This window comes from Neovison vison, chromosome 7, assembly GCF_020171115.1.
Source record: "Neovison vison isolate M4711 chromosome 7, ASM_NN_V1, whole genome shotgun sequence".
Classification (NCBI taxonomy): Eukaryota; Metazoa; Chordata; class Mammalia; order Carnivora; family Mustelidae; genus Neogale; species Neogale vison.
Genome location: NC_058097.1, coordinates 184801381 through 184815171, shown reverse-complemented (window position 1 = coordinate 184815171; position 13791 = coordinate 184801381). Strand labels below are relative to the sequence as shown.

Below are 13791 nucleotides of genomic sequence, written 5' to 3'. Positions count from 1 at the left end.
GCTGGTTATGTAGGCTTCAGGGAGCAGTACCCACAGGGGAGCTCCCCCTTTAGGGCCTCCTGACTCTATTGCAAAGGAAGTTTCTTTGATTTATTCTCATAAACCTCAAGCATGACATAGAGTAGGATGAATATACAATTGGAAAATATAGAGAAATAGAAATTCTTCCGTGTGATTTCCTCTCTCTGGTAGCTTTTCATTCACCTACTTTTTGCTTGGGCTGTTTTCTAACTTCCTTAAGTGTAATGTACTTTAATTATATGTCTTCCCTAGAAATGGTTCTCGGTCCTGCAAGCCTGCCAGATCACCCAGCAAGAGTGGGACCAAGTCAACTGGAACATCCAACCCACTGAATGTACGTGAGTACCCCTTTAACAGCTTTTAAAACATGAGACAAGGTATCTTGTATGTGATTTAAAGTGCCTCGGAGTCAGCTGTGAATTGATATGTTTAATTGCTTAGTGTGGGTGAGCAAGCTCTCACTGGTGACAGCAGGATTTGCGTGTGCACCTGTGACAGAGCTTGACTTCCCCTCAAAGCACACACATTGCATTTATGCCTGGGATCACTTGGTCTCTCATAACTACACCAGACACCATGCTGAGTTTTATTTGCCTCCCTGAACCGGAAGGCAGCCAGTGTTTGGGGTTCTCTCTTACCTTTCTGTTGTCTCTCAACCTTATCCCCTGTTATACTTAAGCCAGTCGCCAGGTAATATTTACTTATGTCATTATTGGAATACTTTATGGATCCTTCATTAGATCAAATGCCCCAAGCAGGCAAGGACGCTGCCTATTTGCTGACACATCATAGTCACTCAACATTTCCATGCTGCCTGACCATGCCTGGTCCCTGGTGGGATCTGACCACTTAAAGTATTCCTACACTTTCATGGTTGTTCAAAATATCTGTGCTTCTTGGGCTCCTATCTTTCCCAGAGTTGCTCAGTCTCAGATAAAAAAGCCTCCTGCTTTCTAGAAAAGATAAGACTATCTGATGTGAACATCACTAAATATTTCTTCATTGGACCTTAAAATATCTCTGTTTCTATCTCTAGTGTATTTCTTGTTTCCCAAAATAACCTCTTAGATTAGATTTTAATCCGAAAACTTTACATTTTTTACCAACTTTATTAAATTAGCTATTCCTTCCCAATTTGCATCTCTCCATTTTCCTGGTTCCTTCCACATAGACAAAAAACAAACATACATTTGTTGCCCTTATCATGGAAAAATGCAACCAACCAAATGAAAACAAACCTCTTTTGTCTCACTGTTCTCAGTTTTTTTCCCCCAACTTAGCTGCTTTTAGCCGTTCAAACTTCTTTATAGAACTGTCATTGTTCTTTGCCAAGTCATGGTAAACTCCACAAGAGAAGGGTTTCTTTTTATTGTGCTGTGCAGTATATTTTCAGTATCTGGCACAATATCTAAGATGGTAAGGGCTCAATGATTAAATGTGTTAATTTTAGCTACCCTTTCACTTCCCACTCTCTACCTGAGTGTTAAAATTTTGCTTCAAGCACTGCTTAAATTACTCTCACCACCATAGTTCCCTTCTCTGTCATTCAAACCACGGTTATACTGCAAATACTTCTCTTATATACCATACCATAATCTGTCTTCATTCTTGTTAACTATATATGCCTCATCACTTCCTCAGCATCTGAGGAGGTCAGGACAACAATCTGGTTATTTCTTTAGCTCTCCCATCTCTTAACAAAAGGCTTGCCTGTCAATAATTATTAATGAATTGAATTAATACTTCACGCCTTAAAAGATCTTTTAACATTACGCTGACCACATTAGTATTGCTTTTGATAAAATATTGATAAAATATTTTGTCCCAGAAATACAAAGAGGATCATGAAATAGGAAAGCCTTTTAAAAACCATGAGCAAAGGACTACCCTGCCTTGTTTAGTCTACCCATCATTCAGCCATGGAGCCCAAGAAGGAATCTACCTACGCTGAGCACTTTGACATCCACTTGAATTCCTGAACAAAATCAGAATCTGTTAATAGGAAAGTACAGGAAAAGTGGCTATTATATAGACAACCAACAGTGCCTCCTACACGTTACCTTTTAATTTTGTGCTTGTCCGTGATTGATTCAAGTGTGAGAATGGGGTAAGTGACCCAGCTCTGACTCGTGAGTTAGAAGAGAGTGTTTGCTGGCGAATTCTGGGAAAGATTTTTCTTTCTGATAAAAATACATGCATGTAGGAAGAAATACCCTCCCCATTTCTTTTCTGCCCTTGGATATTGTCAAATGAAGAGATGATGTTTGGCACCATGGCAGCCATCCTATGACCATAAAGACAAAGACAAAAGTATCTCTGAGAATATAACCAAGAGTCTTAGCATTGGAGACTTAATGATTTAATTAACCTTGGAAACATGTGAGTCTAATCTTTTTGTTATTTGAAATAGTTAACCTCTAAGGTTTTTTGTTATTTGCAGGCAAAACTATATTATCTGAAATAAAAGTGATCTAATACTGTTAAAGAAAATTCAAATCATTAAAATAAGAATTTTGAAAAAATTCTGAATGAATGAATGAATCATGATATATGGGCTTTGTATTTATGATCCCTGCATTGAAAGAATTAGAATTATCTATCTATGTGTAAGTCATACCCATATAGACACACACATACATGCATAAAAATGTGGTTGTGACCACTTGATGAAAGAAAAACCATTGATTACATCATTTCTAAGATAATAAAATCATAAAATCATTTTCTGGGCCCTTTAAATGCACCCAATAAGTGCCCACGAGATAGAAAATCCTTAGAAAACTGTGTTAGGCACCTAAACAGAGACTCAGGAGTGAGTCCACACTCATCTTCTCTCTGTTTCCCTGTTTGCCTTTCCAAAAATAGGTTTCTCATGTTTTCCCCTATTTGCTTCTCTTCTTCCTCTAACTCATATGGATTATAATTGCCCGGGCCCAATCTTCTGAGACTCCTTTTTGAAACACTATTTCCAGTCTTACCTACGGGCTGTGTGCCCTGAAACCCATGGATGAAGTTTTCTCCACCATGCACCTTACTCAGGCCTTAGGAGACCTTAGGAGTCTCTGGAAAGAGATCAGGCAAAACCAAAGTGATTGTTTGGTGGCTTGTGGGCTAAACAATTTATTGTTTAATGAACGTCTCTGTTTTCTCATTAGCTGTAATTTTATGTAAAGAGAAATCATTTATTTAAGAAAAATATGGTAGATTTCATTTGTTTTTCCTGCAGCAGAAAGTGGTCCATGTGCAGACTTAAAATTCGAATGCTATTGCTTGTGTCCTGCTCACTTGTAGGATCGCTATTTATCATAGCGGGGTCTGCAAAACCTAACTAATTCCCAAAGCAAAAGCATTTTAAAAATCTAGAATCAGGGGCACTGGGTGGCTCAGTGGATTACGCCTCTGCCTTCGGTTCAGGTCATGATCTCAGGGTCCTGGGATCGAGCCCCGCATTGAGCTCTCTGCTCAGCAGGGAGCCTGCTTCCTCCTCTCTCTCTCTCTGCCTGCCTCTCTGCCTGCTTCTGATCTCTCTCTCTCTCTCTCTCTGTCAAATAAATAAATAAAATCTTTAAAAAAATCTAGAATCATTTACAATTAAGGGGGATCCATAAAGACTTAATGTGGGAGGTCCGTCCATTTCTAATTTAGTGACTTGAATGACTTTATGGTCTATACCGCTTCTGTAACTACTTGGCACATGCATTAGGCTAATTGCCACAACCCTGTATCTATAGGATATATCACAGACACTAATCTGGAGGAAACCCAGTGTCCTCTCTGAGTTTCATTTAGTTGTTCAGTTGGATATTCTTTATTTTTTTCCCTTTATGCTGCCCTCTACCCTGGAGGCTGACTTGTAGACGCTTGATCAAAGGGCTCTCGTCCCCCTCTTTGGCCAAAGAAGAGTACCAGCAAGAGATAATAAAAAGGAAAAGTGAGATCAGGGTACTCACTCCATAGGATCCCTTTCCACATGTTTATCTAAGATTGGCCAGGTTCTTCAGCCACAGGTCTGTTTCCATCAAAGCTACCTTCCATGAGTGAGACATGCAGATGCTGTTTCCATGAACAGCTCCCCCACCTACTCCTTTCTGACCTAGAGGGAGTAATAACTCCTTTTGTCTTACTACTTCAGACCCCTGCACCCCAGTTGCTCTACATCCTAGGTACCGTCCTGCAAATAGCTCCCTTAAACTTAACTTTTCATGAATTACCTTCATCTGAACGTGCCAGATATTTCCTGTGTTATATATCTCTCTTTGTGATTCTTTAATCACTATCGTATTGACTAGAAGGCTGCAAAATTGACCCCTAAGAGTAGTGAGGAACAAATTAAATGTAAATATTTAGATAATAGGCTTGGATTACATGTTAATATAAGAAGAAGTCTTGGAAAATATGAAAAATATTACCTAGGCTATGTTTGTCATTTCCTTCTATACATTGAGATTGGCCCCTAAAACACATTCTGGAATTGAATTACTGGAAGGTGGTACCAGTTCCTGTGTACTTTTTTTTTCCCCCCAGTGGAGGGATAGCATAGAATTTCTACTGAACTTACCAGGGTTATAAATCAAGCTTTCATCCATTTAGTTTTTCCTTTTAGAAGATGTCAGAAGGTAATTGACTGATATGGCCAGTAGTTGAGCTCTTTTAGGTCTTGATAAAGCCATCTGTTTGGTGGTATGGCAGCCCCTATTTACAAACAAAACAAAACAAAACAAAACTGGAAGTCAGCTATCTTGGATTGTTTGCATTCAACAAGTTAGAGATTTTTTTTTAATGTTTTGCTTTTTATCTTCTGTTTATTTATTTTTAAAGAGGAGATATCTCAAAGCAACAAAATTGGATCTTTTCCAGCTAAGAAGAATTCAAATGGAAATAATGTCTTTTCATTCAAGTACACAAATTACCCTCTGAACATTTTTTAAAGTCTGTATTAAAGCAAAGAGGCAGTTCTTAATATTAAACTTAGTTCCACATCTAATCACCAACCAAAATATTTCCACAACATATGAGTGTTTGAAATTTACTTGCTGCTTTGAAATCATAAAAGAGATTGTAGACCTACTGTGGAGAGTTTGAGAAATTGAGGAAAAAAAAGTTTATAACTCTAACCTTAGAACTATTTTAATTTTTGTACACTGATATCATTTTTAATATAGTTTTAATCTCAGTGTATAAACGTATTTGCATCCATAGGCCAGAGATTTTTCTCAATTACTATATAGTTTTATAATAATTAATTTTGGATATCTTTAAGAAAACTATTTGTCATAGAATAAGTGTTCAGCAAGAGCTTTTATTTAATAAGAGAGATATTTAGTGCAATTAAAAAAAAAGACATTTCCATTATAATGACATTCACTGATAAGCACCCACTTCCATATCGTGAATTGGTAAATTCCACAAGTTTTAAGATGCACATGTTGCTTTCAAAATTTTCCAGTTTTTAAGCTACAGCACATATTAACAATAGGGCAAAAATTTAGTTTTCGGCATGTTTTTATTTTATATTCTACATAAAATAACAAGAGGTTCATGATATTTTAATATCTCAGTTTCTGAGTTTACCAGACAGAGGGGTGTGTGTGTATGTGTGTGTGTGTGAGGTCAGATGTGGCAGTGAATTCTGAAAGATTAAACCTCATCAGTCACATGCCGTCTATTTTGGAAAGGAAGTCTTTCCTATTTTAAACCATAAAAATTGCTACAAAAAAGCCGTAAAACTTAGGTAATGAAATAAAAAGGGAAAGTCATTAATTTCACTACTCGAGTTACAGGGCTTACAAAATTTTTTTAGTGCATTTCTCTTTTAAACTTCTAAATGTTTGAAGTCATGTATGTTTTAGGTCTACTTATAAAGAAAAGAAGTATTTACCTTGATTCCTTAGAAAGAAGTATTAAAAATAAATGAAAAGATTTCCCTCTCTCTGAGAGAACATCTTTCTCTTAAAAAAAAATAAAAAAAAGTAACCTAACATACATACCTCTCCTCCCAGTAATTCAGGGAAACTCAGGTTCTGTCTGGAAGACCAGAGTAAACTATCTATCTATCTATAAATGTCAAAAGGATGTCTCTGAGTACTTCCCACTGGCAAGCAAAGTCATCATTTAGTTATAATAGAAATTACATTTTAATCAATATGCCCTTTGCTATTAATCCATTTTTGACTGCCTTAAGAGCCTTTAATAACACGTTAGGAAAAATCACTCAGCTAATGAGTAATTCCAAGGAGAAAAGGGCTGGAATTCCTTTCATTTCTAATTTACTATGTACAGAATTGACATATATATTTTGTATTCTTGATACTCCTGGTAGAACCTAACATTTCTTTGTATATGAGATGCCTTTCTCGGCAACTTAAAAGAAAAACAAAACAAAGCACTCTGTGGTCTTTATTGGTAGTGCAGATTCGATCAGCTATCAGCAAATACACATTTTCTCAGCTCTGGCAAGGACCTGATGTTTGATGATATTCTTTAGTTGTCATTGCCTGCTGTGGCTTACTTTATTTATTGATTTTTTTAAAGTGCAATAGCAATGCACATTCATTTAAGAAATATCAGAATATTTCATTAAGAAAAAAAAAGGCACTTAATGTCCTTAACACTCAGGATACTCCCTTGCTAACATTACATACATCCATTATCACTGATGCCTGTTCATCTGGGTGTTTTATGTAGTCACATTCCTATTTAAAATATATATATATTTGCAATGACTTTTTATTCAATAATTTATTGTAAATATGTTTTCTCTTTTCCCATTTTATTTTATTTCTTTTCAGCGTTCCAAGTTTCATTGTATATGCAGCACACCTAGTGCTCCATGCAATACATGCCATCCTTAATACCCACCACCAGGTTCACCGAACCCCCCATCCCTCTCCCCTCCCAAACCCTCAGTTTGTTTCTAAGTCCACAGTTTCTCATGCTTTGTCTCCCCTTCGATTTTGTTTTCTTTTTAATAGGTATGTGTACAAGATTTTTATAAAGTTTCTATGGTGTTTCTTTGTAGAAATCTATCTTGATTTATTTCACTGAGACTCTAGTGTTAAAAGCATATTGTATCCAAATTTATATTATTAGAAACAGAGCTGGAATAAACATGTTCATCACTTTGGGTGCTATCCTTTACTATTTTAGTAGAATCAATTACCCCAAATAAAATACTGGAGTAACACACATAATTTGAGTATTTTACATCCTTGCGAAATCTAGAAAGTTTTTAAATCCACAATGTAGGGGAGTGACTCAGGGATAAATATTAACGAATTTGATGAATACTGTCTTAGTCCATTTGGGCTGCTATAACAAAAGGCCATAGATGGTATGGCTTAAACAACAAACATGTATTTCTCACAGCTCTGCAAGCTATAAAGTCCAAGATCAAGGAGCCGACAGATTTGGTGTCTGGTGAACAGCCCCCTCCTGGTCCGTAGACATCTGTCTTCTTGCTGGGTCTTTACATTGTTTGAAGTGCCAGGAACCTTAAAAGTGCAGGCTCTTTTAAGGACCCTAATCCCACCATAGGGTTTCATGCTCCTGACTTAACCATCTCCCGAAAGCCCCACTTCCAAATACCATCACATTGGAAATTTGATTTCAACATAGGAATTTTGGGGGAGGGAGACACCAACATTCAGTCTATAGTAGGTGGAAATGCTGTTCTGTTCTATTATTTTGATTTTTTTCTTTACCATGAATAAGCATTCATATTTTTCACACATGTCTTGTCTTTTTTAGTTGTCCCTTTATTAGTTGCCCATTTATGTTCTTATCTGGGTCATGTTTACTGAGGACAAAGGAAGAGGAGAGAACATAATGTACAATATAGAGGTCATAGGGAAGAAGCCAAGGAGGTATTCTCCCCAGTAAGCATCACTGCCTGCTGGAAAGTAATCTCTTCCCCTGGAGACTTGTGATGAATTTGGCATTTGTACCGAATGCCAAAGCAAACATGCAATTTAGCAAAACTCTAGTCTGACTGGTTCTTGGCATTTATGTTGATTATAAGGAAAAATAAGTTAGACTCTGACTTTCTTTTTTTAACCACCTGTTAGCAGGTGGTATCAGCACCATTAACAGTAAAGTCTGGGATCCTTCTGCTTTAAAGTAAGTGGTTAAAGGAAATCAGAAATATGTATTGACTATCTACAGTGTTTTAGAATGTGGAGTAAGAATTTGCTTCTATTTTCTATTGTCAACAGACTTGGAAAATATTCAGCATCCGTTTTATCCATCCTTATTCTTCTGGAGTAATGCCTAGAATAATGCCTGGCATATAGTAGAAGTTCAATAAATGCCTAAGTATCTTCAGTTTGCTGATGTTAAAAAAGGATGATCAGAGAGATTGAATAATTTTTAACGTGGTAACACAACTAGGAAGAAATAGTCTCAGGATTCAATATTACTTTGTTCAGACCTAAACTCTATGCTCTACTTATTTCCTATAACATCTCTTCCTTACATTCCTCTTGTTATACATTTTTTTTTTTCTGGCAAAATCAGCTAGATTATACTCTGAACCAACCCAGTGACATCAGTCACTTAAAACAGGGAAGGTTCCCTGTTGTGCATAGTGGGCGACAGTTGAGAGTTGGCAGAGGGCCCTCTTGGTAGTTCATACTCCCTAGACCACTTATACTTACCAAGGCTAAGGAGCCAAGAGTTACAGGGTTTTGTTTTGGCTTATTAAAATCCCAACCAGAAGTGACATCTGCTCATATTTCTCTGGTCAAAGGAAGCCATTAAATTTCTTGAGTGTCGTGAAACTTCATGGAGACTAGAGGGTGAGAAAGTGCATTTGGGTGGACCCAAAGAAATTGCCAGCATACGTAGAAGTGAAAGAGGATGGCAGGAGAAACAGATCAGAGATGGCGATGTGAAGACAGTGCACAGGAGAAAAAAAAAAAAAAGGCTACGGAGTTGTGGTCGGTATCTCCCTCTCATCCACAAACACTTAGATGACTCTGATGGTTAATTTTACGTATCATCTGGACAGGGCTGTAATACCTAGATCGTGGATCAAATATTATTTATGTGTCTGTGAAGGTAACTTTTGGATGAAATTGACATTTAAATCTGCGTACATTGAATAAAACCTGTTACCCTCCACAATGTGGACAGGCCACATCCAAATAGTCAAAGCCATCTTCTTTTTAAGATTTTATTTATTTATTTATTTATTTATTTATTTATTTATTTTGAGAGAGAGAGAGAGAATGAACATGAGTGAGGAGTGGGAGGAACAAAGGGAGACAGAGAGAGAGAATCCCAAGCTGACTCCATGGGAAGTGGGAAGCCCACTGCAGGCTTGACCTCAGGTCAGCACCCTGAGACCATGACCTGAGCCAAAATCAAGAGTCTGACTCTTAACCAGTTGAGCTACCCAGATGCCTCAAACCAGTCAAAGCCTTAATAGGACAAGGACTGACTTCCCCTGAGCAGGAAGGAATTCTGACTGCAGTCTGTTTTTGTACTGGAACTGAAAATCTTGACTTTCTAGTCTGCTCCTTTTCTCTCTCTCTCTCTCTCTCACTCTCTCTTTCTCAACACACATATATGCACAGCAGAGCAATTTCTTCATTTAAAAGAGATCATTTTTGAATAGGTGAAAGATAATATCCACAGGCATTATTCCAGCTTCTAAGAGGCCGTGAAATCTTCAGGCAGATAAAGTACTAAGGTTAATACAGAGAGGGATAAAATTTATGTGGTCCAACACACACACACACACACACACACACACATATACACCCCTATTGGTTTGGTTTCTCAGAAGAACCCTGACTGGTACAGAGACTTACTCCCATGCAGAAGCACATTTACTCCTTCTAAAAGAGAAAACTCAGAGAAGGCAACCAGTTGCCATGTCCAGCTCAGTCTTGGATGCTGAGAGAGACCCTCTAGTTTCTTAATTGGGTCTGGCCATGGAACTTCTTGGCCTGGAGATTTGTATGCATCAAAGGGGAAATTATGTGTTCCTCTTACAGCTGAAAGGTAATGATCAAGTGCTGATGGGAATAAACACTTCCCGAGGCTTCCATAGGTTTTCTGATTGGGTATAATTCTGCTCAGTTGGAGTGGTTGGCTCCTCTGTTTATGGATTCCCAGTCCAAATTCTTTTGGTTTATCCTTTTTTTTTGGGGGGGGGAGAGTGGTCGTGGTCATCGTCGTCTTCATCTCCTCCTCCTCCTCCTCCTTCTCTTCCTCCTCTTCCTCCTCATCCTTTGTGGTCACATCTCCAATGCACCTGAGAGAGTATGCTCTTCTGGGAGAGGTGAGCAGCTTTTTAAACTCACCTTCTGCCCAAGAGTCTTTTTAAAATATTAAGTATTTAGAGTCTTTTTCTCAAAACCGTAGTTGGCTCCTTACCTGTCTGACTCTGGTAGCTTCCATGTTCTGTCAGCTGCATTAGTGGTACTCTCTATTTCGTATCTCCTAGCTTTTTCTTGTTTTCTTTGGTTTCTGACTCCAGTTGCTTCTTTCTCTTTCTAAGCTGAGTGATGGGCGCCCAGGGAGGTCCTTTTAGGTTTCATCAGGAGAACCACTCCCTTCAATCTGTGGTTCCATAGCAAATACGTCTAATCGAAATGAATTACAGGACAGCTGGATCCTGACTCTGAGACACTTTAATCCCTTTGGGGCTTTTAACAGTGGGTGTGATGGTCATACTTTTGATGACTCCACCTTGAGTTTTAGTGGACTTTGCCCCTGAAGGTATTGCTTTATATTTTATGCTGCAAGTCCCTAAATCTATGGGCTGTCTTTATTCTTTTTAATTACTAATTATACACTGGTTAATTATTTTAATTATTTTCTGAGCTCCCCTCTTTTTTTTTTTTTTTGTCCTTTTTCCTGGTGCTCTGCCAAACACAGACAACACAAAAGATTAACATTCTATATTCTAATTTTGCCCTAAAGATACACATTTATTATTTCTCTGGAGTGATTCCCAACTTAGAACAACTGACATCTTCACTAAATGCTTTGCCAGTACATAAGACAGCCTATCGTTTCCTCACTTTAATAATTTGTTCACTCTTTTGATCTGGTAAGCCAAGGTCATACATTTTGGGTCTTGATATGGTAATGTTCTACTTTTAGGTATCAAGTTCTTTAAGAATCTGACTAGAAGGTTTGGTAAAAACAACTTTAACCTATCTGTGGCTAGAATAACAAGGGCTTATTATGTTTTTAACTTACACTGTAGGTCCATGGTTGATCTCTGCTGTTCAGTGTTGTTCTGATTCATGGCGGCAGGCTAAGGGAAGTTTTATTTCTATGCTTTCATGGTTGCTGAGGAAAGATAAACAGGAACGTGAGAATTGCACACCAACTCTCAGCCATTCCTCCCAAAAGTGGCATGCATTCCTTCTCCTCATGTGTTATGGAACAAAACCAAGTATGTGGCCACGTTTAACTTAACTTAAAGGGATAGGAAAGTACAATCCCGGGGTATGTCTGCAGGAAAAACCTAGAAATATTGAGTGACTACTATTAATGGTTGCCACATTCTCGTACTCACCAATCCTTTATTTCTGAGAATGCCAGACTCAGATCTCCAGGAGGGCAATGTCCTTTTTCTCTGGAAATTAATGAACTTGAGAAATTGAATTGGTGAAATTGAATTATCTTAAGAATTAATGAACTGCCAAGAACTATCCTACGGCAGCAGCAGTAAAGATTCACCACATTCAGGACTTTCATTTTCAGTTAGCAATGTCCCTCTCCCTCTGCTGCAGACATATTTGCATGAGTTGTGAACACAGATCACACAACTCTACAAAATAGTAGCTGTGGTTGAAGAAATAGCTTATTCAGTGCTAAGACAGATGAGGAAAGCCAGTCACCTTCTGGGAGGCAAATACATTCTCTCCATATAGTACAATAAGTTTTCATTAAAATGATATTCACTATCTCTATTCCAAAAATCTGAAATCTTTATGATGTAGTGTTGGGTGTGGGGAGAAAAGGAAGGGAAGGAAAGAAAGGAACAAAAGGAGATGGAGAGAAACAAAGGAGGTTTTTACTGTTCTTAAGGTATAAAACATATATATCCAGCTTTTCTCTCCAAAATCAAGAATATGTTACTTTGTCGTATACAGAACTAGTCTGCAAAGTATCTGGTAACCAAGACTAAACTTCGAATTTGTTGTACTTAAGAAAATGTTACACCATTTGTCTTTAGCAAGCATGAAAGAGTAAGTTTATTGTAGGTTTGCATGGAATAACACAAAATAGAGGACTCCAAAAATGCAATTCTGGCTTATAAAGGATCTATAATTTCCCCCTCAGACAATTGGTACTAATTTAGGGGGTCCAGAGTGTATTCGGTTTTTCATCGCCAATGTAATAAATTAACACAAACTTAGTGGCTTAAAATAACCAAGTTGATATCTTACAATTCAGGGTGATTGAAATCTAGCACAAGTCTCCCTGACCTAAAGTCAGAGTGTTAGGAAGTGCATGTCCTCCTGGAGGGACCATTTCTTTGCTAATTAAAATTCAGTTGCTCAAAATCGTAGGACTGGGATCCCTGTTTTGTTTGCCTCCTGTCAGCTGAGGGTCACTCTCAGCTTCTATAGGCCACTTACATTCCTTAGTTCATGGCTGTCTCTATCTTCAAAGCCAGCAAAGGCAGAGGCTTGTCCTCTTCACAGTTCGAATCTCTCCAACCTATTCTTCTCTCAACTCTACTTTTAGGGACTTATTTTATTAGTTTGGGCCTATCTGGATAATCCAGGATAATCTCCTCAGCTCAAAATCCTTAACTTTAATCGTATCTTCAAAGCACCTTTTGTCATATAAAATAATATATTCACGGTTCTGGAAATTAGGACACGGACACTTTGGGGAGGGGACACATTATTCTGCCTACCACAGAGGTCTAAGCGTGAGATCCATGTGCTGAGATAAATGAGTGAATGGAATCATGAGAGTTTTCTATTAGAAGAAAACGTGAGACTAGCCACTCATACTTGGAAAATCATAAATATGGTTTACCCTATCAGCCTGGGGAAAATAATTGCATGCCTTCTTCACGAGGAAAGTATAGAAAATTTATTATGCTCAGTCCAGAAATATTTTCTAGCTGAGGCCCCATAAACAAATGCCTAAAGGAATGTGCAACCAAGATGCTATCTCGTTAGGAACGTGAAAGTCCTTTGTGGACCCATAAATAATTATAGAAATAAAATGGGTTCATTTCTTATCTTCAGTGTGTTATGATTCTGAACGTGTTGTCATATCTGCTGAATATGTCTGACAAATATGGCTACAAATATGGATGTGTGATTAAATTGACTGAGGTGGAGTTAATTAACCTCGAGAAGAGAAAAATTAAGGAATATTTGAAAGGTGTCTTTATTTTGATAAGGGGCTAATATAGGAATGATAATTAGAAATGTACATGCTTTCTGGGGGTTGAAGTGGTTCCAGTGAATTCTTGCTTTCAGGATACTGATTTCTGTTCAACACAAGGAAAGATTTCCTAATAATCTGAGAATAATCTGAGCACTTTAAAACTGGGTGTGGTGCATAAACAATGAATTCTGGAACACTGAAAAGAAATTTTTAAAAAATAAAAAATTTAAAAAATTTAAAAAATATGATATGTCCTATCTTAAGGAAAAAAAAAAAATGGATGGAACTACATCATGAGATTTTGACCTTCCTGTCATTAGAGGTCAGTTAAGCAGTGGCAGAGGAGCCCTTAGCAGGAAGATTATGAATAGATTTCAAGCACTGAAGAGATGGATTATATGC

At 37.6% G+C, this 13791-nt stretch overlaps 1 protein-coding gene across 7 annotated transcripts in view; it reads left to right on the top strand.

The window, feature by feature from the left end:
- Positions 1-13791, top strand: part of LRRC4C (leucine rich repeat containing 4C) — a 1197418-nt gene that overhangs the window by 484417 nt on the left and 699210 nt on the right. For all 7 annotated transcript variants that reach the window (XM_044259104.1, XM_044259107.1, XM_044259106.1 and 4 more), the window contains exon 3: positions 274-355. The gene's annotated coding sequence lies outside the window, so the exon portion shown is untranslated. The remainder of the gene's footprint in view (positions 1-273; positions 356-13791) is intronic.